This window comes from Prionailurus bengalensis, chromosome C2, assembly GCF_016509475.1.
Source record: "Prionailurus bengalensis isolate Pbe53 chromosome C2, Fcat_Pben_1.1_paternal_pri, whole genome shotgun sequence".
Taxonomy (NCBI): Eukaryota; Metazoa; Chordata; class Mammalia; order Carnivora; family Felidae; genus Prionailurus; species Prionailurus bengalensis.
Window position 1 is genome coordinate 6,966,880 of NC_057350.1, and position 24,950 is coordinate 6,991,829.

At 48.6% G+C, this 24,950-nt stretch overlaps 1 protein-coding gene and 1 long non-coding RNA gene across 7 annotated transcripts in view; one reads left to right on the top strand and one right to left on the bottom strand.

Annotated features, from left to right (window-relative positions):
• Positions 1 to 1,073: 1,073 nt before the first annotated feature.
• LOC122491169 lies at positions 1,074 to 18,343 on the bottom strand. Of its 2 annotated transcripts, XR_006299293.1 has the most exons (3): positions 18,231 to 18,343; positions 13,692 to 16,162; positions 1,074 to 1,096 (listed from the first exon to the last, which is right to left on the bottom strand). It is a non-coding gene; the product is annotated as an uncharacterized LOC122491169 (long non-coding RNA). The 2 variants fall into 2 exon arrangements; XR_006299292.1 differs by lacking the exon at positions 1,074 to 1,096 and having other exon boundaries at positions 11,747 to 16,162.
• The window catches only part of ERG (ETS transcription factor ERG), a 265,741-nt gene continuing 244,200 nt past the window's right edge, over positions 3,410 to 24,950 (top strand). For 3 of the 5 annotated variants that reach the window (XM_043593595.1, XM_043593596.1, XM_043593597.1), the window contains exons 1-2: positions 18,329 to 18,432; positions 20,600 to 20,779. The gene's annotated coding sequence lies outside the window, so the exon portion shown is untranslated. Of the gene's footprint in view, positions 3,495 to 18,012; positions 18,433 to 20,599; positions 20,780 to 24,950 lie in introns of those variants that run through there. The other 2 variants (XM_043593592.1, XM_043593593.1) reach the window with 2 other exon arrangements.

Consider the following 24,950-nt stretch of genomic DNA (forward strand, 5'->3'; position numbering starts at 1 on the left):
CAGTTAAGCATCCGACCTTGGCTCAGGTCATGATCTCGCGGTTTGTGAGTTCGAGTCCCATGTCGGGCTCTGTGCTGACAGCTCAGAGCCCGGATCTTGCTTCGGATTCTGTGTCTCCCTCTCTCTGTTCCTCCTCCGCTCGCGCTCTGCCTCTCTCTCTCTCTCTCTCACAAAAATAAATAAAGATTCAAAAAGAATGGCTTCACACCAGATCTGAGCTCACCAAGACATGAATGTGTCAGTGAGGCAATCTCACGCCAGTGCCTCTCTTAAAACAGAATCTGAGACTTCCTCCCTTGTGAGCATTTACTGCAGAGGGAAATGCTACCCTTTCCATATTTAACACATGCACACAGAGAACTGCTAAGCCATAAAGTAAAGCTCAAAGACGCTCCGTGTGAGGACGACAGAGACCAGACCTTACAAAATGATAACCGGGACTTTATAACTCATAACCCCATGCATGTTATATTAAATGTGGAAGGCTTTTTGAACTGCAACCTTTACATTCCAATCCAATCCTTCTCTCAGCTTTGAAATATCCACAATCTGAATTTTATAGGGATTATTTTATTATAGCAAAGCAATTAAGTCTCCATATTGAAGGATGTAAACCTTTTAAGGCCTTGCTCAGAATATCAAAAGAAAAGGAGGCTTATATTTAACAGGTGTGACAACCCAGTGCAGGACATTTCATTGAACAAGAGCTTGACATTATCCAGTAACAAATACTTAAATTAATCCAAAACATCTTTTGGATAAAAGGGATTTCAAAAAGAATTAAGTTGACCGCAAAACTTTATACGGAAAGAAGACCGTTTCACGTATGAAATACTTAAAGCTACTAATTCTTACGAAATGTGTCAAGTGGTGTTTTTATAAAGACCTTTCTTTTATTTTTTTTTATTTAAAAATATTTTGTAGTGTTTATTTATTTTTTGAGAGACGGAGCATGAGTGGGGAAGGAGCAGACAGAGAGGGAGACACAGAAGCCAAAGCAGAGGCTTCAGGCTCTGAGCTGTCAGCACAGAGCCCGATGCAGGGCTCGAACTCACGAACCATGAGATCATGACCTGGGCCAAAGTTGGATGCTTAACTGACTGAGCCACACAGGCACCCCTAAAAACCTTTCTTTTGAATGATATGTTCCCAACTTAGTTACAATTGTCATATTTGCTAACTGTCCTGCAAGATAGTGTATGTGTTTCTGCTGGCCTCTCAAGCTAAGTCAATGGATTTAACGAGTTGATGCAGATTTCCTACTCTTTGACCTTGATTATGGACCATACTGAAGGCAATGCTGTAAGTGGAGATTAGAGTAGACAATAGGAAGAACTTCCTAATTACAGACTATAAGATACAATCAATTGGAGGACATGATGTCATAAGATCAGTGCAGAACTCCAGGGTTCTGAGGCTCTCAGATTTTTCCAGAGGAATGATCTCAGATTTTTAAGTAGGTTCAGAATATATTTTTTCCAAGAAATTCTCTTTCTTTCTCTGTGCGAGCGTCTAGATTTGGGGAGAGGACGAAGAGTAGTAAAGGGGAGCTAGAAGAGACATTATTTCAAATATTGTGGTTTTTCTGAACCCACGATTTCAGTTTCAACAGTGGGAACTTGGATTATTGAGCTCATGATCTCCCAGCTATTAAAGCACAGTGCTTTATTTTTTTTCATGTTCTTTTGTCCATTAGTTTACCTAGTACTATTTCCTGCACTGTTCTGTAGTATACTATTCAGTGCCGGTGAGGATGATTGAGGAACTTTGCTGGCCCACTGTAGTGTTATAAAGTAGAGTCATTGCCCAGGGGACTGCTGATCTCATTGAACAGGTTGAAAATCTATTTATTTTAGGGGTGCCTGGGTGGTGCAGTCGGTTAAGCGTCCGACTTCAGCCAGGTCACGATCTCGCGGTCTGTGGGTTCGAGCCCCGCGTCAGGCTCTGGGCTGATGGCTCGGAGCCTGGAGTCTGTTTCCGATTCTGTGTCTCCCTCTCTCTCTGCCCCTCCCCCGTTCATGCTCTGTCTCTCTCTGTCCCAAAAATAAATAAAAAAAGTTGAAAAAAAATTAAAAAAAAAAAAAGAAAATCTATTTATTTTAAAGCACTTCCCTAAATGTTAAGGGTTCCCTGTGGTGAGTTTTGAAAATTAGTGGCTAAGAGGAAGATTTCAAAATACAGTGAGGTTTCTTGGATCTGGAATTTTTGGAGAATAGCTAGAGAGAAAGGGAACCAAAATTTGCAATTGGCAGCTAAAGGGAGAGGCAGGTTGTACATTTAAGACCACATAAATACTGCAATATTGTGTCATCTGTGGTACTAGGGAGCAACTGAAAAGAATCAATCCAATTTGCAAATGATGATTCTAGCACAGAGTGTATAAATTGACATGACCCTATAAATGTGCACCTTTTAATATGCATTCTGTTCTTTGTACCATAACCTCTTTGAGAAAAGGATGCATTCTTGTCAGAAGCTTATTCTGTTTTCACTATTTATTTTTATTGGTATCTTGTCTTGGCCCCCTAAGGACAGGTGGCTTGTATTTCATGTACCATGATGTGTGTGTGTGTGTGTGTGTGTGTGTGTGTGTGTGTGTGCAGGAAATTTCCTAAGAATAGATTTGCAGTTTCAGGAAAGTTGCCCATTTAAAAAAGAAACACTTCCTTGGAGGGTTTGAAACGGCAGATTTTCAAATTAATGGGTCCATTTTGGCGGCTTTAGGGTTAAAGATCCCCTCAGAATCTAAAGGGTCCCCGAAAAGGCAATTTCTAACCTCAGCTGCTTAGACCCATTTTTTTTTTCCCCCAGCAAACAGGAAATGGAGCCCTGAAGGCTTTTTTTTTTTTTTAAACTGGAAAGTGTGGAGGGGGGGCGGGCATACTCACCGATGCCCACTCACAACCCCGAGCCTGACCCAGACTTGGGGGTCTCTCTGTGTTTTTTCTTCTCTCTCTCTTTTTTTCTATTATTTTGGCAGACTTTTTGGAATGTCTGGGAGCTAAGGGCTTTGCTTCATGGAGCAGAATTCTGCAGCAAGAAAAAGAGAAAGTTATAGACTAAACCACAGAAATGTAAACACGTCTGCAGCTAAAATAACTCCACTTTCATTGAAAACACTCCTCCTTCACAATCAGACTTCTGTGTGCTATGGTCAATAAAACTGCATGTTAATAGCGACCAATTAATAGATTATGTTGCCCGGCCTTAAAAGTTGAGGGAGTTTTAATTATTATTTTTCAAATTAAAGGAGTGCTTATTCCCTCCCATCCCTTGGGGTGGTGGCGGGGCGGGGGGGAATTAGCCTTCTTGCTGGCTGTTTGCTGAAATTCTTGGCTGTTAAAGTTTGGAGAGGGAGGGACATGAGTAGTTTTCACTTGGTCGGAAAGGAGCGAGTGTGCAAGAGGACGCTCTGGGATGGGTTCCTAGCGAGCGCAGGGATGGTGGTGACGGGCCCCCGGGGACAGCAGTGAATGAAGAGACGACGCACTCAGGTAAGCGCGATTTTGATGTCACGATTCACTGATAAACTAAAACATCTGGAGGGGCTTAGCACAGTGCCCCAGAGGCCGAGGAGCGGGACCTCGCGGCTCCCCCGTTGGGGAGTGGTTTTTTGCCGACTGGATTCTGTTCTCACGAGGGCTGCTGTCACGGCGCCCGCGCGTCCGGCCGGGTGTCTGGGCATCCCGCGTCGCGCTGCTCCCCGGCCTCCGCCGGCCCGTCCCGGCGCTCGCCTCCGGCTCCGGGGACGCGCAGGTAGCGACCCCAGGTCTCGCTGAAGCCGGAGGCCCCTTGGCACCGCGTCTCTTCGTCCCCAGTCTGAGGGCGACGTGGTCTTGATTCTGATGCGCATCCCAAGGCAGCCGGTGGTTTCAAACTTCTACGGCTGCCACCGGTTCTTTCGTTACATGTGACGTCTGTCGTGGCTGAGGCTGGGCAAGAAAAAAACCCACTGCTTCTCACCAGAAGCGACCCCGAGTTCGAGAAGCAAGCTCCTCTGGGGCTCCCCCCGCCCCACTCCTCTGGTCTCCCCTCCTGGAGGCGCGTCCGGGTTTGTCTCCGGCCCGGCTCACGCCGTCCCGGGCTCGGCTGTGGCTCCTCCTCCTCCTCCTCCTCCTCGCCCCCAGCGCCCTCCCCCGCCGTCAGCTCCGTCCTAAACCCGGCGGCGACCAGACCCGCCCGCGCCGCCGCGCTCCCCGGCCCCCGGGCGCGCGCACGGACACGCGCGCTCGCAGACCCACGCGCGCGCCCCCACGCGCCCGGGGACACGCGCGCCCCCGCGCCCGCGCCCCGCCCCCCGGGCGCGCACCTCCCGCTCGCGGGTCGCGCGTCGGGGCGGCCTCCCTGCTCGGCGATTGGCGGGAGCCGGAGCCTCCCCGAGGCCGGCGCCCACACCATGGGCTGAGCCCGTCGGCGCCCCGGGAGTCAGTGCGGCCCGGCTCCGCGCGCGCACCGCCAGGCACGCGCGCGGGCACACGCGGGCGCGGACACGCACGTGCGGGACACGCCCTCCCCGACGGCGGCGCTCGCCTCCGGTAAGTCCCGCGCCCCGCGCGCCCTGCCCGGCTCCCGCGCGGGCGGCGGCGGGGTGGCCGGCCCTTCCGACGGCGCGGGGACAGGTGGGGCGTGCGACGCAGGGAGGGACGGCTCGCCGCTGCGCTGCCCGGGGTCCCGGGGAAGGCGCGCGGGGCCCGGGCGGGACGGAGAGGAGCAGGGACCCCGAAATCGGCGGGGGCCTCATCTGGGACACTGAGCAAAAAAAAAAAAAAAGCCTGTTCGTTCTTGCCTCGATGGGAGTTAGGTGTTGCACTGAAGTCCACTGTGGGCTGGAAGCGGGGACCAGATGTGGACTAGGCTGTCACCCCGCTGGGTCATTGCAGGCAGGGACTCTCCCTCCGACGTCGCTCCAAACCCCGGGAAACCGGGCTCTGCCTCTTTCTTCTCCCCCGTCCCTGTCTCTGTCTTGTCACCTTCTGACACTTCAGCCTCAGCTGTTATGTTTACGTGCTTACAATTTGCCACCTTAATTGGGAGTTCTTGGCATGTTTAAAAATGTGGCCTATTCTTTTTTTTTTTTTTTTTAATCAGATAGCCTTGGTATAGAGATGGTTTACAAAAGGTACTTATAGACTTATTTTTTTAGTATTTTTAAGCCTAAAACTTAAATGCTATTATTAATAGCAGACCAGACTGCCCAGGAAAATGGGTAAACAATTTTGATGCAGATGTGGACTTAATGCAACTCGTTGATATAAGGGTAATTTCGTTTATCCTTCAAAAGAACTTATTCATATGGGCCACAGATTTCACACTCGACATGTTTCTGTGGTTCTGCAGTTCAAAAAACTTCCAATGCGAGTAAAAAACATTGTATTCTTCCCCGGGTGACATAACATAGCGCATAGAGTTTATTCATCATTGGAACTACTTTTGAGGATTTTCGGTTGTCTCCAAGTAGTTTAGAGCCCTTGACCAGCCTCAGCTCCCCATCACCTTATCACCCGGAGAACTGTCACATTCCTGGGGTTAACCCCTGCTCTGCTGGCAGCCGCTCGTGTGGGCTCCTTCAGCCCCCGGGAAGACCAGGCACCACGAGTTCTGTACAAACCCAACCAAATTACTTCAGTGGGTGTCAAATTATGAATGAGCTAATCATACCATCGAAATGACAAATCTAGTGGAAGCAGGGTGAGATATGCAAACTTTGTGGCTAGTATGTGAAGTTTCATAATTCTAAAGAAAGGTTTTATGAGTGCTACCCGCATCACAAATGCCGTTTGCGGTCTGGTAATCCTAGCTTCATTTGGACATTGCACGGTGCTGGCGAATGGGTATTATATCTTTTGATTTATAGGTTTCAGAATGTGTCGTTCCAGTTACACTTAAAATTGCAGTTTCTTCTCTTTTCTGACACTTTGTCATGACTTCATTTTAGTTTAAAAAATTCAGGGTAGGCTTGCGATACATTATTTTACATGAGTCTGTGATTTCACGATGAGTGCCTGGGGATTTAACCCGATGTTCCTCCTTCAGCTAAAATTTTGAAAATCAGCGTTTACTGTTGAATGGATTATGTAACGGGGCTGTGTGTCCGTGTGGATATCAGCAGTCCTCCCCCCACTTCCCGTGTTTTGTTTTGGTATTCTAGAAAAAGCTTGTTGAATTTCTAATCTCAGAAAAATCCAGTATTTTATTTGTGGTAAGGGCTAAGATCCCAGGGGAGTGCCAGATATGTATATATATGTAAGAAGGAAAGCATCTCCCAAAGATGTCAAAATGGATTTTTAACTTACGTGCTTTTGTAAAGCGTCATACACATGATGGGCATGCATGGGATATATCATGTCTCGTATCATAGGCAAATAGATAATAGAAAACTTCCAACTTTTTCCCTAAAATCAATATTCGCTCTGATTTTTTTTTCCCGGTTCATTATCCTTAAACAAGAACATAAAATAACAGAAGGGGGAATTATTTCTTCACAAGACAGAGGAGCTAATGTTCCTGGAGGCTTTTCCTATCCTCAGTGAAAAACGATAGCAGGTCGGCGTCGGTCATATGATACGGAGTGGTGGGGAGACATTGTCATGTTGAATAAATGTCAGTGCTGCCTTCGATTTCATAGAACTCTGTTCAGGAGGTGTTGACATAAAGACACCTGCATGTTTCTAACGAGACTTACGGAGCTGGGGAAACAAGATGTGGCCAAGGTAACTCAAGTCATCATGAGCGAAACCCCGGCCTTTTGATGGAGCTCCGTGTAGGGTGGGAGTTGATTGCTCTCTAACTGCAAGTCTCTGTGTCGCCTCCCGGCTTCATCAGCCTTTGCTTCCCAGGCAAGCTTTTCCGGTGAGGAGGAGAATGCCAAAGGGGGTTCTGTGTTCTTTCCCCTCTCTGTGGAAGGATTCTTGGGCTTTTCCTAGGGGATGTAGTCCTTCAGAATACAGCTTTTGTTTATGGTCTACACCTTGAACTTGAAACTGTATTAAAAACTCTGGAGCGGCATCTGTAAGAAAAAGAAGCCGACGTGCAGTAGAAGCGTTTAAATGTTTCGGACACAACTTCCGGTCCTTTCGATACCTGGTTGTGGAAGTGTGGGGAGTTGGGGGTCTTGGGGGGACTTTGTAAGTCACGGCGGTAGCTGGTGATTGCTCGCACACGAGGGCTTGTTGATGCTCTGGATGATCTTCTCTCTCTAGTGTTTCTTTGCACTTCTGGGCGTGAGTTAATTACTTGTACATTTAGCGTTGAGTATTAGCCGTGAGTTAATTACTTGTACATTTTGCGTTGTCAGTATGCGGCCCACATTTATTGATTCAAAGCTGTTTGTTCTGTAGATAAATGACAGGAGTTTCCAGGGGTCTGGACTAGCCTCCAAACAGTTCTTCAAAAGAGCCTGGCGTGGGGGGGGGGGGGGAGATTCCCCTTTTAACTTTACCTTTTATTTCTAACATTTTAGCATTTAAAGCAGAGAGGATTCAATGCTTCATGTTTGTAACATTGCAGACCTAGCGAAGGTAGTGAGGGCGGGTGGTCTAAAATTAACTTGGCTAAATTTAAGTGTAAGTAAAATGTAGACAGCACCAAGAAATTAAAGGGTGCGTCCAAAAATGGAGCTCTGGGTCTACGTTTTAGATTTAAAGTAACTTTCAAGTTCTTCTATTTTTATGGCAACATGTCATAATCCGGAAGACCCTGATTGCGTAGGAGAAATAGTAATTTAACAATGAAAGTAAGGGGTTCAGTTACCTTGACTCAGCGCACGTTCAGAAGTGTGTGCAAAGGAAGTCCAGTTATGTGACTTTTCTATTTGAAAATGGCTGCGTGTGGAGAATGAAATATCCTCAAAGTGTGGAAAACAAGCCTTTTTGAGTTAATTTATCGCTTTTTAAAATTACAATCCTAGACGACGAGACGTGAGATCTGATTTAGGACACACTGCTAGCGTGTCGAAAGGTTTTTAAAAACGAGATGGGTGGCTGCCTCCTTTCAAAACATACCCTTTGGTTTTGAATTGTGTTAGTGGGAATGAGATTTTCACACATGCTGGTGTCTCATATGGGATTCCTTTTAGTAATAATATTATTCCAATAATTATTCCCCCTGGAAGTGGTGGTGGGGGGAAGCATCTGTCCAACGAGTTAGGAAAGAAAACAGACAGCTGCGTGGCGATATTTTTTAATAGCAGGAAACTCTAATTTTCACTTAATTAAAAGTTCAGTAAAGGTTCCCAAATCTTAATTTAAGAGTCAAGATGAGGGACACCTGGGTGGCTCAGTCGGTTAAGTGTCCGACTTTGGCTCAGGTCATGATCTCAACAGCTTATGAGTTCGAGCCCCGCGTCGGGCTCTGTGCTGACAGCTGAGCCTGGAGCCTGCTTCGGATTCTGTGTCTCCCTCTCTCTCTGTCCCTCCCCTGCTCATGCTCTGTCTCTCTCTCTCTCGAAAATAAATTAACATTAAAAAAATAAAAAAAAATAAAAGGGAAGATGTGTGTTTAGTTCTCGGTTAAGGTCCAGGGGAGCACAGGAGGTAAGCCCCGCTTGGTGTCCTGTTGTTGCCCGATTTCTGTTACTCTCCGTTCCTGGTGGGAAGATTCATTTTCTCTGGGTCGGAGTGGAAGTGTGGGTTGTGGATTCTTGGCGCTGAGTAACTTAGCTGAAGTTGCAGAGTAAAAGAAAGACAAAATTGGAGTGCACGTTTTTCTGTGTTCCGGGCAGGGAGGTCTGCGTGACCACCTTGGGTACAGCCGCATCGGGGACATGGGTTCGCTGGTGTCGTCACCTTTCTGTCTGTGCTAAGATGAACCTCAGACTCTGTTGCTCTTGGGAACAGGAAGAGAAACCCAGGGTCTTAACCATGTCTGCTAACGACCCGTTGCCTTCACAGAATAAATTGATTGCAGTCGGCAGCGGGGGAAGTCACGTTCCCATTCAGTGTCACTGAGGCCAGGAATTCCGCTTGTGGCCGAGGGAATGAGGATCTCAGGCTTCTGAGAGGAGATTGAAAGGAGCTGTCATGAGGAGCCTGGTGGGAGGGGGAGGGGACCACTAGGGCACCTTGCAGGGAGGACCCCAGGAGTGAACCGGGTAGGACTTCAGGATCCTTACGTGGGCCTACAGAGATCTAAGCCGAGTATAAATAATGACGGAAGTGTATGCTCGTAAAAGAAAATGTTTGGAAACATTTTCTGCTTACGATCTTAATGTAAAACTTTTTTTTTCTCAAGTTTATTTATTTTGAGAGTGCGTGGAAGTGAGGCAGGGAGGGGCAGAGAGAGAGAGAGAGAGAGAGAGGGAATCTTTGCTGTCAGCATAGAGCCTGACTTGGGACTTGAACTCACAAACTGTGAGATCATGATCTGAGCTGAAAGCAAGAGTTGGACACACCCAGGTGTCCCTTCATATTAAACTTTTATTTATTTATTTATGTTTATTTACTTCTATATATTTTGTTGTCCATTTGGCTTACCTACAGCCCAACAAGTGCCCTCCTCAGTGCCCCAAATATTAAACTTTTCAATGAAACGGCTTAGAAAGCTGAAGTTTCTTTTATTAGGAAGCGAGGCAAAAACGTGTAGAAAAGAAACTGTCAGCTGAGGAACGTTCTGACATCTCATACTTCGAGTGCCTTCTCATTAATATCGTATCCGACCTCACAAAGCCGGTGTGAGCCTGCTGCCACATTTACAAATCTGGGTCTCTAATTGCACAGAATGTAACCTCGTCGTCTCGTGCAAAGGCTGGCTCTGTTTTGCAGCGCAAGATACAGCGGCGAGACGACAGAATCAGCAAAAGGAGAGGAAAATTTGCTTCTCCAGGATCGAAACGTACTTTCTCGTCTATTTGACCCTGGCAGTAAAATTTACTTCACTGCGGAGTTCTGAAATAGAAATCATGACAATAAAGATCAAATCCAGGGAATGTTGCCGGTCTTTTCTGGAGAAGGCGGGTTAAGTCAGCATCTTACCGGTGTTTCCTCCGAGCTCTGAGACCCAAATGAAAGTCCCGGCTTTGGAGGCAGAGGAAGAGAATACCCATTACCGCTTGAGGTCTCAAAGAGAGAGGATTTCATAGCTGAAATAGCACCAGTTCTGAAGCGGCCCACTACATAACTGGATGTAGTTTTGTGGTTTTCTAAGACTTACTTATAAATACAGGTGATGAAACAGAACATCCCCCAAGGACAGTGTCTCCCCAACCCTCCCTACCGAACTGGTAAAACCAGAGCTGAGCCAGTAGAATCACCCCGTAAGTACGCAGACCCCACAGGGAACTACCAGGAGGCAGAGAAGGGGTTACATTTGTATGCATGTATCAGAACGCGTATAGAACGACAGGTAGCTGCAGCATAAAGTTTTTCTTTGCAAAAACAAAGCATTAAATCATGCTTAGTTTTGCTTATGGGTTTTAGGCGACCTGGGAACGTGTTTCGCAATCCAGGTTTCTGGATCACCTATTAAATGAGAGCCCCAGCCACACAGAGACACGGGGGACCTGGGTCGATTAGGGGCGATCAAGGCACTGGCTACCTCTAGAGGTTCGGAACACGACTGCACATTTAATGGGGAAAGCCGGAAAATTCCAGCGTGAAGCTCACCTCTCTACCTGTCTGACTCCGGCAGTTAGTGACCCGCCTGATTTATTCTTTTCCCAGCTAATCGTATTGACAGCAGGCAAACAGAACGATAGCCCTTTTCACTCCAAATCGCTAATAGCGCTCACTCTGAGAGCAGCGTCCTCGGGAAACACATCCCCAGGCGGAAATGAATGCGGGCCAGGCGGCGTGCCCGGGAACGCAGGGAACGCTGACAGGCAGAGGTCGGACCGTGGCCGGCTTCCGTCCAGGTGGTGACGGTCTCGGGACGCCGGCGGAGGAGGGGGCTTCTGGGTCAGAGAGAGGCGAGTCCAGGAAGAGAGACCGGCAGGTGCGGGAAATGTATCAGGGAATGGCGAGCTGCCTTTTCAGGCTGCGTTCCTGACTCACGGTCTGCGCGAGACGCCGCGTGGGGCACTGGGGAAGCCTCGGGTTGTACCGTCAGGACGTTGAAATATGGAAAGGGGGCGGGGGGGGTGGTGAAGGCCCGTGCTGCGGGATCTAGAGAGGAGGTGACTTCATAGGCTGACAAAAGGGCCTCATTCAGGACTGCCACCTGCTCAGCCCGGGCCTGTTTGATGGTGAGCCAGGGCCCCACGCTGTGCAGCGATGGAGGTGGTGGCCCCCATGGGGCTGCTACGTCAAGCGCTCTGATGGGTATAGCGGTGGCCGTGACAGAGACCCCACCGAGGCAACACACGGGGCAAGCTTCTTATCCCATCGCACAGGCCCTCATCTCTACGGACCCACGGGAGAACCTCACGCTTAGCCTTCGATTCGGGAGAAATCGTGTGAGCCTTTGGCTGGCTGGCCCAGCTCCGGCAAGCGGCCCCACAGCCCGCCTGCAGGGCTCTTACCCTTGTTCCTCCTACAGCCTCATCCCTACTATTTATTTTGCAACTACTGCTTTTTTTTTTTTAATGTTTACTTTTTGTGGGGGGAGAGGGGCAGAGAGAGAGGGAGACACAGAATCCCAAGCAGGCTCCAGGCTCCGATCGGTCAGCACAGAGCCCCATGCAGGGCTCGAACTCACGAACTGGGAGATCGTGACCTGAGCCAAAGTTGGACACTTAACTGACTGAGCCACCCAGGCACCCCTACTTCTGAGTTTTTAAAAACCTTGTTATATTGCATGTATCCTTGTAGATCACTTTAAATCTTTTTTTTTTTTTTTTTGGAACAAGGTGGAATATAAAAATTTTCCATATTATAAGAATCATACGATCAAAGAGTGATCTAAACCATACCCTAGGAAGACCCAAGAATGCTTCCCGAAGGGCGAGGCATTGGGGCTGTGCCGTGCCGCCAGGTGGTGTGTTGGCTCTGATTCAGCAGGGACAGACTGCAGGCTGCAGTGGGCAGGGGGCAGGGGTGTTAGGCATTGCTGGTGTTCAGGGTGTTGGAGGTGCTACTTGGGAGGTGGGCCTTGTAGCCCAGGAACTGCCCAACCCTTCCCGGTTCTGGAGGGACCAATCTAGATGCTTATTTCAATATCCCAAGTGTGAAGTTATTTCTTAAAAATATTTATTTTTGAGAGAGAGAGAGAGAGAGAGAGAGAGAGAGAGAGAACACAAGCAGGAAAGTAGCAGAGAGAGAGGGAGATACAGAATCCGAAATAGGCCCCAGGCTCCGAGCTGTGAGCACAGAGCCCGACGCGGGGCTGGAACTCACAAACCATGAGCTGACTTCAGACACTTAATGGGCTGAGCCACCCAGGCACCCCCTCCAGTGTGCAATTAAAATAGGGGATAAAATAACGTTGCAAAAAGGCAGGAAGAGTGTGGTGTTTGGAGGGTTGTAATTGACATTGGGTGCACCAGGTGGGGGAAGCATGGGGCATGTGTCACCGAGGGTCACTCTTGCCGTGGCTCTTTGGAGGAAGGGCCTTTCTTGTCCCCGTTTTCCAGAAGAGCAGAGTGAGGCTTGGGAGTGCGGAGGCCAGAGTCTCACCGATAGTAAGAACCTGCAGCGACAGGTTCTGGAATCTTTGCAAGGGCTCTGCTGTCTGGGATCCCCTTGGTCAGAGCAGAGAGCCCGCTGACAGAAGTGACGAGGAGGGAGCATGGTGACAAAGAGGCTGAGTCAGTGGGAGGTCAGAGCAGCACTGGTCAGAGAACGTCGAGTGCAAGTCTCATGCCTAGTTTTAAACATTTTAGCAGTTAAGAAAGACAAAGAAACTGGTTAAATTCGTTTTAACAATCGATTTCCTGTAATGCAACGTGTAAAATATTATCATTTCAAATGCAATGCGTATAAAAATATTGGTGAGCTGTTTTGCGTTATTATCTTTTATTACAGTAAATGTTCAAAATCCGGTGTGCAGTTTACACGTACCGCACATCTCGGGCCGGACTGACCATATTTCGAGGGCTCAGCGGCCACACGTGGCTAGCGACCACCGTAGTGGATGGCGCAGGTTTAGAATCTTGGGAAGAGGAGTTCCTGTTTAATGTACTCGGCAGCCGTGAAATTTGTAATATAACTCACTCACTGGACTAGGATGCTGTGACTTTGTATCTCCTTTGGCTATCTCCCGGAAGGTCACTGTGGGACCAGCTAGGATTGCAACAGAAAACCTAATGCTAGCGTGGCACATTCAATACTAACTTTGCACTTTTCAAATCGGAGGGAAAATTCATATATAATGTTTCCTGTTGACTCACTTCGTTCTTCGAAAGAGCAAAATAAAATCTCTACCTTCCGGCAGACACTTTGCATACCCGGTAATGGGTACGTGCTGCCTTGATTGGAATCCTGTGCTCTGACAACTTCATGAGCAAAAAAATCCTACCTGACTATTCCCTGTTTAAAGGCAATTCCAGTAGGATGACAAATTTCTTATTTTGCGTGTGGACAGTTTCTTGAGAAAAATGCAATTTATCATTTTGAAGAATAGCATTCTTTTTTTTTTAATTTTTTTTTTTTTTTAGTGTTTATTTTTGAAGAGAGAGACAGAATGTGATTGGGTTAGGGGCCGAGAGAGAGGGAGACACAGAATCCGAAGCAGGCTCCGGGCTCTGAGCTGTCAGCACAGAGCCCGACACGGGGCTCAAACTCACAGACCGTGAGATCATGACCTGAGCTGAAGTCGAACACTCAGCCGACCGAGCCACCCAGACGCCCCTGAAGAGTAACATTCTTGAGGTGCCGGGATCCCTGAGAAAGAAAGAACATCGATGGGGTGGACTGTTGCAGAATTAAGTTTCGAGGGCAAGAATTTGCAGTTTGGTAGCAGCAGGTTCATCTCACGTAGGCCTCTCCCTCTCTGTGGAGCACTCAAGTTCATGGCAAAGTCTTACAGAGTCAATCCTGTTGTTCATTCGTTGCTTGTCATCGTCAGTGTGCTGTGTAGTGCGTCTTTCAATCGCTGAGTAACTGAACGACTGTCTCTGAATAACTGTCTTTACCATATGCATGCTTTGGTGTTCAGATTTAATTTAATTTTTATGCAAAGGAAAAAAAAAAACAAAAAAGAAACAAAAAACTCCTCACTGTAGATTCTTACTCCTCCACATTTCCCTGAGTAAGAAATTTGTTTTCAGTTCCAGTGCTTCGTCTGCAGCAAACCCCTCGTCTGTGCTTCCTTGTAAATGGTTTGTTTTCATTATCGCTGGTGCCTGATAAGGGAATTTTGCTCTCCTTGTTCCGGTTGATTTTTCCCAGTGGGCAGCGCTTGCTGTAAACAAAACAAAACAACAAAACAAAACAAAACAACCCCCCCCCCAAACCCAGTTTTAAGTAAAATGCGTGTGGCTGGTCTCAACTCTAATCACCATCGCAAATCTGACACCTAATTCTGCGCAGTTACTGGGCAACCAAACAGAAGGGGCAAAGAATGTTGTGATTTATTAAAAAAAACAAAAACAGAAACAAAAACAAAACCCAGACCTCAAAATGAATGAACGGGGCTGTATGCTCTCGTCTGTTCCGTCACACGTTTCTGGCCGCTGGGGCGCTTCATGGTAGGGCCGTCGAGGGACGCACAAAGCAGCAAGAACGTTTATCTTGCGTCCAGTAGGTTCCACTGCTTTCACACCTGGACGCCGAATCCGGTTTTGCGGTCGAATCCCGTTCCGTTCACCGGGGAGCCTCGGCTACCAGGCGAGATCCTTCTAGAAGTAACCACAGTTCTGTTCTGGGGCTCCTGCGTGTCCCCTGGATGCCGTCGGCCGCGTCTAACCTACTGGTTTCCCACGGGACTACAAATTTAATTTAAGGCCTAAATTGTATTTGAGAAGTCTGAAGCGCATTAAGCCTTCTGAAATAATTCACTTGGGATTACGTTCAGTGAACGTGTAAATATGAGAATGTGCGAGGCAAGTGGTCTCAACAGAGGATGGATGCGAGACCACGTTGATGCAAGCCACATGTGCTTCAAATCTGGGAGGAAAATCTGTGTCACCGCTGGCGACCAGACCTTGAGGCTGGCCGGGGAGGTTTACGTCCAGTCGCTTCTGCGCTGGGTCCCTGCCACGTCCCCGGGGGAGACCTCGGAGACAGACTGCTAACTGTGGGATTGTCAGCCAGGGGGCTCAGCTGTCAGCTGTGGCACGGTGAAGGCGACAGAAAGCCAGAGGGAGGGGCTGTGTAGCCCCCGTCCCCAGACGGTTCCCCACCAGCTTCTCAGGTTGGGTGTTTGTGGGTGCGAAATGGCCAACGTGTGCTCTTGGAAGCTGCTGTGTTAGTTAGACTTGGGTTGGGGACGACAACCCTGGGGTTTTTGCCTCCAGGCTGAAGACCTTTCTTATGCTGGGGCGGGTACAGTGACATGATAGTGTCAGGCCCTAGAGACAGCTGGTCAGTGAGGACAGTGAGCATTGCTAAGTGCCCCCCACTTCCTGCTGACCTCTGGCGGACACGTTTCCCCCTCGGCACCGGAACCTCCCATCTCTGCCTCTCCTGCACTGGCCTGGTCCCCTTAAGCGCATGGGGTCCGAGGTGGCCGTGCCAGCGAAATTTCACCTGCCGTGGGCACGCACGGGGGCTAAAAGAAACAAGCCGGCGAGTCTAATGAAATCAGGCTGCAGATCTGAAGCGATTTTGGAATATCCTGCTCTGCTTTCTGTCCTGTGTCTGGTTTTCATGGAAATTGGTGTCTGGGAATGAGAGGGAATCGGAGGGGATTTGCTGCAGGCAGGTGCCTGGTTCTTTGGCTTTGGCCCTTAGGAGTCAGGTCCAGGGACCTCCTCAGAGTGGGGAAGGACATAGAGGTCTTAGGAGATTTGATGAGCACCGTGCAGTCTTTAGAAGACTGGGGATTTTTGCAGACTTCCTGATTGTTGAAAATTATTCATAAGTCCGCCGTAGTCTGGGATTTTTAGGACAGAAAGCACACTCCACTTATTGTCCGTGCTTCGTAAGTTACCCTTTGAGGTCGCCACAATGTTATTTTTATGGCGTGCGGGGCCGCCTGCGTGGGTTAACTTCTGAGATTATGAGTTAAACGACTCCATTTCTTTCTCCGGCAAGGGCTTGACCGGTTTAGGTCAAAGATGTGCAGCAGCATCCTGGCCGTGGTGGAAATTCAGGCTGCGTCCTGAGACATTGGGAATGCGTTCTGGTCCACCCTAGATGAAAGAAGTCGTGGAAATGAGGATCGGAATTCGTTACGTTTGCCCTGGCAAGGGAAGCAAGATTGAGCACCAGGTTTTAGTCTTTGCTCCAAGACAGTGAAATAAGAATTGCATATCATGTATTCGAGAAAGTGAAATGCATGCTTCCCTTTTGGAATGAGCGAGATTTGTAACAGACTAAGGCAAGAAGGCAGAGACTGCTGCCTTGGCTACATAATATGCAATGAAAAGATGTCCTGAGAAATCTGAGGCTGGTAGGCTTTTTAAAAAATAGGTTGCTGGTTTTCAATAACTACACTCATCTGCCTCATTTGTCTCAGACCGTTAGCTTTTTATTTCTTTCCTTTTAACCTTTTTTTTTTTTTTTTGGTTTCTTTTGGGTTTTTTTGTCTTGTACTCGACACCCACCGGCTTCCAGAACACGAGGCGATGTGTGTGTGACTCGTTGGCTAAAGGGCGTATCAGGGGAGCATCCGTCTTCTAGAGATAACGATGGGGACATCCTAAACTGATTGGGGTAAATGCAGACGGCTTTTATCACGAGGCTTTGGTGCTAAACACATGGAGACCAAGCGATGCTTTCGGAAGTAGTTACCCTTAGGCTTAAATTTGTGTTTTCCACTGTTTTTCATGACTGATGCCCTACACATGGAGTCTTTACAGACATCCTTCCCCTCCCCTCCCGTTTTCCTACGTGCAAATCTAACACCATTAGGAATTTTATGGTATATATATTAAATGTGTGTGTGTGTGTGTGTGTGTGTGTGTGTATACACATATTCAGGTATAATTCGTACTTACACGTGAGAAGAGGGAAGACTTTTCTTATCCTCTGAGAACTGATTAGCTTTTTTAAAAAAAATTTTAATATTCATTTTTTTTTTTGAGAGAGAGAGAGAGAACGCAAGCAGGAGAGGGGCAGAGAGAGAGAGGGAGTCACAGAATCCAAAGCAGGCTCCAGGCTCCGAGCTGTCAGCACAGAGCCCGACGTGGGGCTCGAACCCACGAACCGCGAGATCGTGACCTGAGCCCAAGTCGGATGCTCAACTGTCTGAGCCCCCCAGGCGCCCTCCCCCCATGCTTAGCTTTGAAAAAGATTCTGTTTAAGAGAAGGGAGGGCATCTGCCCCAGAGCGCGGCCTGAAAACGGACAGTGGTAAAGCAAAACCCTCCCAAGAGCTCCCGCTGCTTCTCTCAGAGGGCTCCGTTAAACACACAGACTCGGAGACCACACATTCCTTCTGCTTGCAAGAAGGTGCTAGGATGCTTATCAGACTTAGGGTGGACAAGACCTGATGGGCTGCCGGAGCACCCCAGCTGCAACACAAGACCTCAGAGGCCGGTGGCCCCTTGCGCGGTAGCCCCTGCCTTTACTTCTGGGTCTGGACAGGAGCAGCCCTCTGGCTTCTGCAGACAGCCTCCCCCGCCCCCGTCCCCTTGGACGTACAACTGCAGGCCGTGTGGCCGATCTGGTACAGCTGGATCCCACTGACGCTCATGTCTCCCCTCCAGTTAAGATGGAAATATATTAGAGAATAAACAACCAAAAGAGACATGCTGAGTTTCACCCAAAAATCAATCAGAAGAGAAAAACACTTGGGCCAGCGTCAAGAGAAACAAAACTGAGCCAGCACAGATTTTTATGAAAATGATCATTGAATAGTATTTCCATGAAAAGGCAACTGACTCAGAGTCGGAGGGTGAGTGTCCCGTGAGGCAGACCAGAGTCGGAAGGGCCCGCCCACGCCCGGGGCTCACAGCCCCGCTCAAGCTCAGTTACTAGAAGTGACCCAACCGTCCCGAAAATAGGAAAAAGGACACGAGGGACAAGCCAGACTCTTAGGAAGGGAGAAAATGTGTGTTGTGAAACCAGCCCGGCTCGGGAAGACTGTCACGTCGCATTGAGGTTCTCCTCCCCAGAAGCAGCCCCGCAAATAACCCTCTTGCGCCCGGGGAAGGCTGTGCGGCACAGTCCCTGACCTTCTGGAAGGGCCCAGCGAGAAAACGGATGTTGCTGCGAGTGCCAGAGGCGCACAGATGAGGCGTTTTGTTTAAATGCTTACCTCCGGCTCAAGGCATAGGAGGCGTTCTGGTACTTTCGGCTGGTGTACTTCCTTCTGGAACATCACGAGGGAGCTGCCTTCCATCTGAGGCAGGAGATCCGAGTGGTTCTGTGAGCATCTCCCGGGAGCTGCCCTGGGGAACCCAGCGGCTCCCTCCGCCCCTCCCCCGGGCCGTCTGGGCTCCGTATCTGGAATGTAAAAGGTACGTTCTCGTGGATTCTTCTGGTCTGGTTTGTCTGCGCTTTAAGAGATGCTTAACTCCTAGCGAGTACCGGCTACTTAGGAAAGCTCGCTCTCCTGAAACTTTCCCCTCTTCTTCTTTCCAAATGGCCCCTTTTTAATGTCTTACAGACAGACGTTAGTTTGAGTCAGCGGTGATCCGCAGTCTTAACTTTGACAGCAGCAGAATGACCAAGAGCTATGTCATAGTCACATGGAGCACAGACTTGGGAGTTTATGAATGCTTGCCCTTAAAAATCACTAAAAATACCTCTTCACACTATGCCTCCACACGCAGTGGATGCCAGGGTGGTAAAATCACATCGTTATCTGCTTTTTTGGTCCTAAGGGTGGATGGTAATAATTTTGGGGTGGATGACAGACCACAATGTGTGTCTAAACACTTACGTGAAACTCACTTATATTATGGGCTGTATATCCGATCTTCTGTGACTATAGCCGATACTTTGCTGTGCTCTTTCTGGGGAATTCTCTTTGAACTTGGTAATGGGGACTTTTGATTGTAAAACAAGACAGGTGTTTAGAAAACATTGATGTTCCTCATGAACCAGGGTCAATGCTGGCACCAACTGCATCCGCACCTGTATCCAGAAAGAGGAAATATCTAACACCGTTTGGACTTCCGAGACCGTTGCAGACTTGTTTCACAGCTTGGCTCTCTTATTCAGTATGATTTTTGTATGGCATTTTCCCTCCAAAACCTTATCATAAATGTAAGCTCTTACATATATGACATACACACACACATACTGTATTATGTAGGTTACATGTATGCATATTACATTACGCTACGTATGTTACAATAACGCTGTATTAAAATAACCTCGTCATCAGAGCCTAGAATTAAGGTTAAATTGTCTCTTCCTAGACCACATTCAGAGAAGTCTGAGGAGGACCCCAGGTGGCCTGGACTTTACTCTCCTGCTAATTACTCAGGTGGAAAAAGACTGGTCTGTGCTGTTGTCCTTATAAGCGATTTCTGTAGACCCAGGCACCTGCAGTCAGAGTACGGGAAGGTTCCAGTATGCTAAGAAACCACACCTAAATAAATACCAGCCTTCACAACTGGGACCTAGGAAAAGTGCTTTTATCGTGGAAAGCCGAAATCCGCTTTAAGAAAATAAGATTTTTTTTAAACTTTTTTAACGTTTATTTATTTTTGGGACAGAGAGAGACAGAGCATGAACGGGGGAGGGGCAGAGAGAGAGGGAGACACAGAATCGGAAACAGGCTCCAGGCTCTGAGCCATCAGCCCAGAGCCCGACGTGGGGCTCGAACTCACGGACTGCGAGATCGTGACCTGGCTGAAGTCGGATGCTTAACTGACTGCGCCACCCAGGCGCCCCAGAAAATAAGATTTTTAAAAGCAAAGTTGTCTCCCCATCTTGTTGTGTGTTGTAGTAAATGGAACCATCTTTTCAAGGAACTCTTCTGCTCAGTAGGAATACTGTCACACTGATTTGCAGAAGGCCACCTGTTAGCTGGAGCCACAGTTTTCACTGGAAAAGAAAGCCGATGACGGTCCCTCCTTTTTTACTTCTCTTCCTGGCTTGGCCCTGAGTCAGGCTGGCATATCGGACTCCACTCTGGGTCCAGGGGTACCACCCGGAGTGGGGAGGGAGTGTGGCTGGAGACCCCTGTAGGGAGGATGTCCAAGCCCGCCTACATTTGCTGCATGGAGCAGGGGTGGGGTACAGAAAGGGACCGGGCGTGCTCGTGCCAGTTCCCAGCCGTCCTAGCCTTCTTTCCACACCCCTACCCATGAGCGGTTTCCGTGAGCTCTCAGCTGTGGGTCACCTGCTGCAGGGGATGGAATTTGTCACCCTGACCCCGTCACCAGCCAACACAGACTCAAGCCCTTGGTTCTTTCGTCACATTTACTTGAAAACTCTCTGAACACGTGGCATTGACGTAAACACACTGGTTCATTTTTCTTTACGTTGCCCCAAAATGGTACTGGCGGGGGGGGGGGTCCTCAAATGATCTCGCCAGCACTGAAAATGGGGACAACACAGGTGCCATGGCACCTCTCACTGATACATTGTGGTCGAGTCCCATCTTCTTTTGACCATTGTGGTTTGGGATATTTCAGGAGAGGACTGAATCGAATGGGTTCTTTTGTTCCTCAGAACGCCTGGATTCCTGGTGTGGTGTCAGGACCGCTTCTCTTAAGAAAGCACCTCCCTCTTAAACAAAAGCACCGGGGACCGCGGACCCTGCTGTTGGCTGTGACGTGCGTCAAGCTTAGAACAAGGAAGGATTGCGTCCTCACTCTGTCGCCCTGCAGACCTGCACCTTGGCCACTGTAGGTGAGGTTCACGGAGCGCGTGCGGGCGTAGTCGGTATGTCCACAAAGATGTTTCTGTTCCCCCACTTTGGGTTTTCGTCCCGAGACTGCTCATTCCACCATTCCATAAATCCTCCATTATAGGCAGTAAAACCTAATTTTAGATTTCCTGCCTGTGCCAGTGTCCTGCCTGATTGCTACGAGCTGGCGAGAGGCGGGACCTGGGAAGCGGACTGTTCAAACCCGGCCACGTGTTAAAGGCTTTTCCTTGAATTTTTGGCCTCTGGTCCATCATTCCCTGATGGCTTTTATCTTAAGTTTCAAAAGCTTCTGGAGATCAACTCTGCAGCTTACTTGGTTCGTTTCGTTTCGGTTTGACGCGAGGGATCCGAGAAGGGGCTCCGAGGAAGGAGTGGGGCATCAGGGGGTTAAAGTGAGTGAGGAGGCCAGCGGAGCCCCGGCCATGTTTGCCAAGAACGCGAGGCTCCGTGCCCTCCCAGGGGTCCGAGACTTGGCCCCTTCCTCATGTTGGAAGCTTCCTGGGAAAGTGCATACAGGTTCCGAATGTCTGGTAGAACCAGTGCTTTCTTCCCACCCTCCCCGTCCAGTGGGCCAACACCTTCCACCAGGGATGCCGAATGGTTCAGCGGGGCTGGGGTGGGAGGCGGTGGGGTGTGACTTCCTCATGGGGCCTCTCTCACGGTCCCAGCTCCATGATGCTCCCTTCTCGACCCTCAGGCTTGGAAAGGTGCATTGAGAAGCTCAGTGGGCGTAACAAGGCTTCAAGGATATTTTGGGTTTGAGGCAGCCATACTTTGTTACCTACAGAGTTGAAACCCACGAGCTGTTCGTCTACCCTGGAAGCTTGGCAGGCAGCAGAGTGCCCTGGAGAGAGGCTGGCGACAGTGGGGGTGACCAGATGTGTGGTTTTATTGGGCGGGTGTGAGCTGAAATCTATATGAACAGTGTTAGAATGTTTGAACCTCACAGGAGGTATTATGTCCGGGCGTTTTTGAACTTGAGAAGGTGGTATCCGTAATACTTGGTTCGTTGTGGAAATATTAGAACATACAGACAAAAATATTTAAATCTTTCCACACTCAGACATTATGGCTACTGACAATGATGCATTTAATTCCAGAATTCTTTTATACGTATTCTTTTCCCCAAAGTGGATCATATCACATACACAGTTTATATAACGTGTTTTTATTTTACTGAGGAACACATTGTAAATATCTGTCCATGTCGGTAAACATGTTTCATGAGATATCTTATTTCTGCCACATTATTTTAAGCCTGTTTAGGATTCCGTTGTATGGTCCTATCATGATGGATTTAATTAGTCCTCTCTGTTGAGTATTTAGGTTGTTTTCTGTTTTCTTTATTAGAATCCAAAAGTTCTGTGTCTTGGCTGCAGAATACAGATGCCCGGGTCCCATCACAGAGGAATGAAATCAGGCTCCCCTGGGAGTGAGGCGTAGGGGTCGGGACTCATGCTGCACAGTTTGCCAAAGTCTAGAATATGTTCTTGAAAGTGGAATTGTGTGGGGCGCCTGGGTGGCTCCGTCCGTTGAGCGTCCGGCTTCGACTCAGGTCATGATCTCACCGTTCGTGAGTTTGAGCCCCATGTTGGGCTTTGCACTGCTAGCCTGGAGCCTGCTTCGGATTCTCTGTCTTCCTCTCTGTCTGCCTCTCTCCCACACTCGCTCTCTATGTCTCTCAAAAATAAATAATCATTAAAAAAATTAAGAAAAGAAGAAAGTGGAATAATGTGATCCGGGTATGTATCTTCATCTATCTTTTGATATATGCGGGCGGCTTATCATTCAGAACTTTTTTCTTTATAAACTGTTTTAGATCAGACTCTGAGCTGATGGCTCGGAGCCTGGAGCCTGTTTCCGATTCTGTGTCTCCCTCTCTCTCTGCCCCTCCCCTGTTCATGCTCTGTCTCTCTCTGTCCCAAAAATAAAAAAACAAAAAACAAAAAACAAAAAAAAACTGTTTTAGAGTTTAAGCCTTAAGGCTTCTGAAAGGCGAGGGATGACGAGAATTTGCACGTGGACTTGGGGAAGAGGTCTCACCACACCACATAAGCACACCAGGCTCGTTGGCTTTTGCTTAGTTCTTTGGTGTTGTCACATGACCTAAATAAACAGATGAGCACATTCCTAAGATAATGAAGAAGAATGTATTTGGTGCCTCTTTCTCCCCATGGAGCTTTGGTCGGACCACGGGGCAGGTGCCACAGCCCTGGCCACCAGCAAGTGGCAGTGAGTGCTGCAGGACCCCAGGCCTGTGCCTCTCGGGGCTCCTAACCCGTCCGTAGAAATCTCCCGCAAGCCCGTCCGGTGTTGAGTGTATTCACTCTGAAGGTCCTCTATGTATGTCATCACTTTTCTACTTTAATTGCTATTTTTTTTTTTTCCTCGAAGGAATACATATGCATAAAGTTAAATGGTACTTCTGGGCTCATAACGTAAAATGCTAGTTCTCTGCCCTCGACCATTCCTTAGCTGTTCTTGGCTGTTCTTTGTCATTCACCTCCATATTTCTAAGTTCTGGGCTCGGGGCACTCCTTCTCGAGTTTTCAGTTTGGACAGGATCGGTTTTCTGTTAAAGAAGATGGGGGTTGGGTTCACACCCCTCCCTCCCTTCTCCGTTCCACTGTCCTCACAGTGTAGTGAGGCAAAAATGTCCGCTAAGTTCATGTCCACGTCTAGCGTTATTGTAATGGTAAAAACGTTAGAGGGGAGCCAGAGGATGTGCTGCGGTTACATTTTGTCTTTTCCCAGACTCACTAACTGGGATTTGCGTGCGACCTTCGTTCTTCTATGTGCTTACACATCAGACTGCCCTCCACTCCCCTGGAGGGCTGGCGTGTCCTCTCCGGGCAGGACGGCGTGTTCAGTGACCGCTCGGGGCTGTGGAAGGGAGGGAGGGGGAAGACCCTTGGGAGCCTTGTGCCATCAGGCTCCGGATGCACTGGTTGCTTCCTGGCACTCTGTTGTCCTGGGTCTTGGCTCCTTATAAAGTCCGGGAAGGTAAGGAATTCGAAATATATGGCAACCGGCAAACCAAGAGACGCTGGTGACCGAACCGAAGGGTCTTGGCTTAGATCTTCACTTAGGATAGATCATCACTGGGGACGCCCGGGTGGCTCAGTCGGTTGAGCATCCAGCTTCGGCTCAGGTCACAGTCTCACGGTTTGTGGGTTCGAGCCCCGCGTCGGGTTCTGCGCTGACCGCTCTGAGCCTGGAGCCTGCTTCAGATTCTGTGTCTCCCTCTCTCTCTGCCTCTCCCCTGCCCATGCTCTGTCTCTCTCTCTCTCAAAAATAAGTAAACATTAAAAAATTGTAAACAAAAGCGTAGATCATCACAGGGAGGGCCAGCTTTGGATCCCAGATGCACCTCCCATTGTGTAGTATTCCACGACATCTTTTTGCCCTGGTTTAGGGCTCTTAGAACTTAAGAGTCCATGCTTCTTATCTGTAAGCATAGCGGGTATTTGCCTCTTTCCTTTTTGATAGTTTGTCTTCTTACCTAATAACTGGCCTTGAGTAAACATTGGCTTCCTTCGTAGCAGGGAGGTTCCCCAGACAGTGCCCACCCGCCCCTCCAGACACGGGGCCCCGGTCACCCAGATCGGACTCTTACTCCCCACGAGGCGGTTGGACCTGGAGAGGAACTCTGGATGACGCCCTGCAGAAATGCAGCAGTGGCCAAGGTGGGAGATCAGATACTGGCTGGGCCTACGGGAGCCAGAGTACATTCCTGCCTCGATAATCCCCTTGGAAATGAAAAAAAGGTTCCCTCAAGTTTTTATATTTCCAGCTTTCATCTGCTTCTTACTCACAGGTGCTTCATTCCTTGGCTTGAGCAAATACCTTCAGGGAAAAGGAACCAGATGTCTCTTGGAAAAAAAAAAAAGAATTACTTAGCTTGAGGAGACCTTCATTCAACTAAATCGTACATAAAAGCCCAATAAATAACTGCCCCCGTCCCCGCAAATAGAGGGCACTTCTTTTGGCGGAAGCCCGTGCACTCTGGCCCTACCCTACCCCACCTCCCCACTGTCCCCAGACCCCCTCTGGCATTGGGGACCAGCGTGAAAACCGCTAGCTGCTCTATTCCGTTCATTTCTTGCATGAGAAAATAGACACCTGTAAAAGTCAGTTGTCCGATATGGCAGG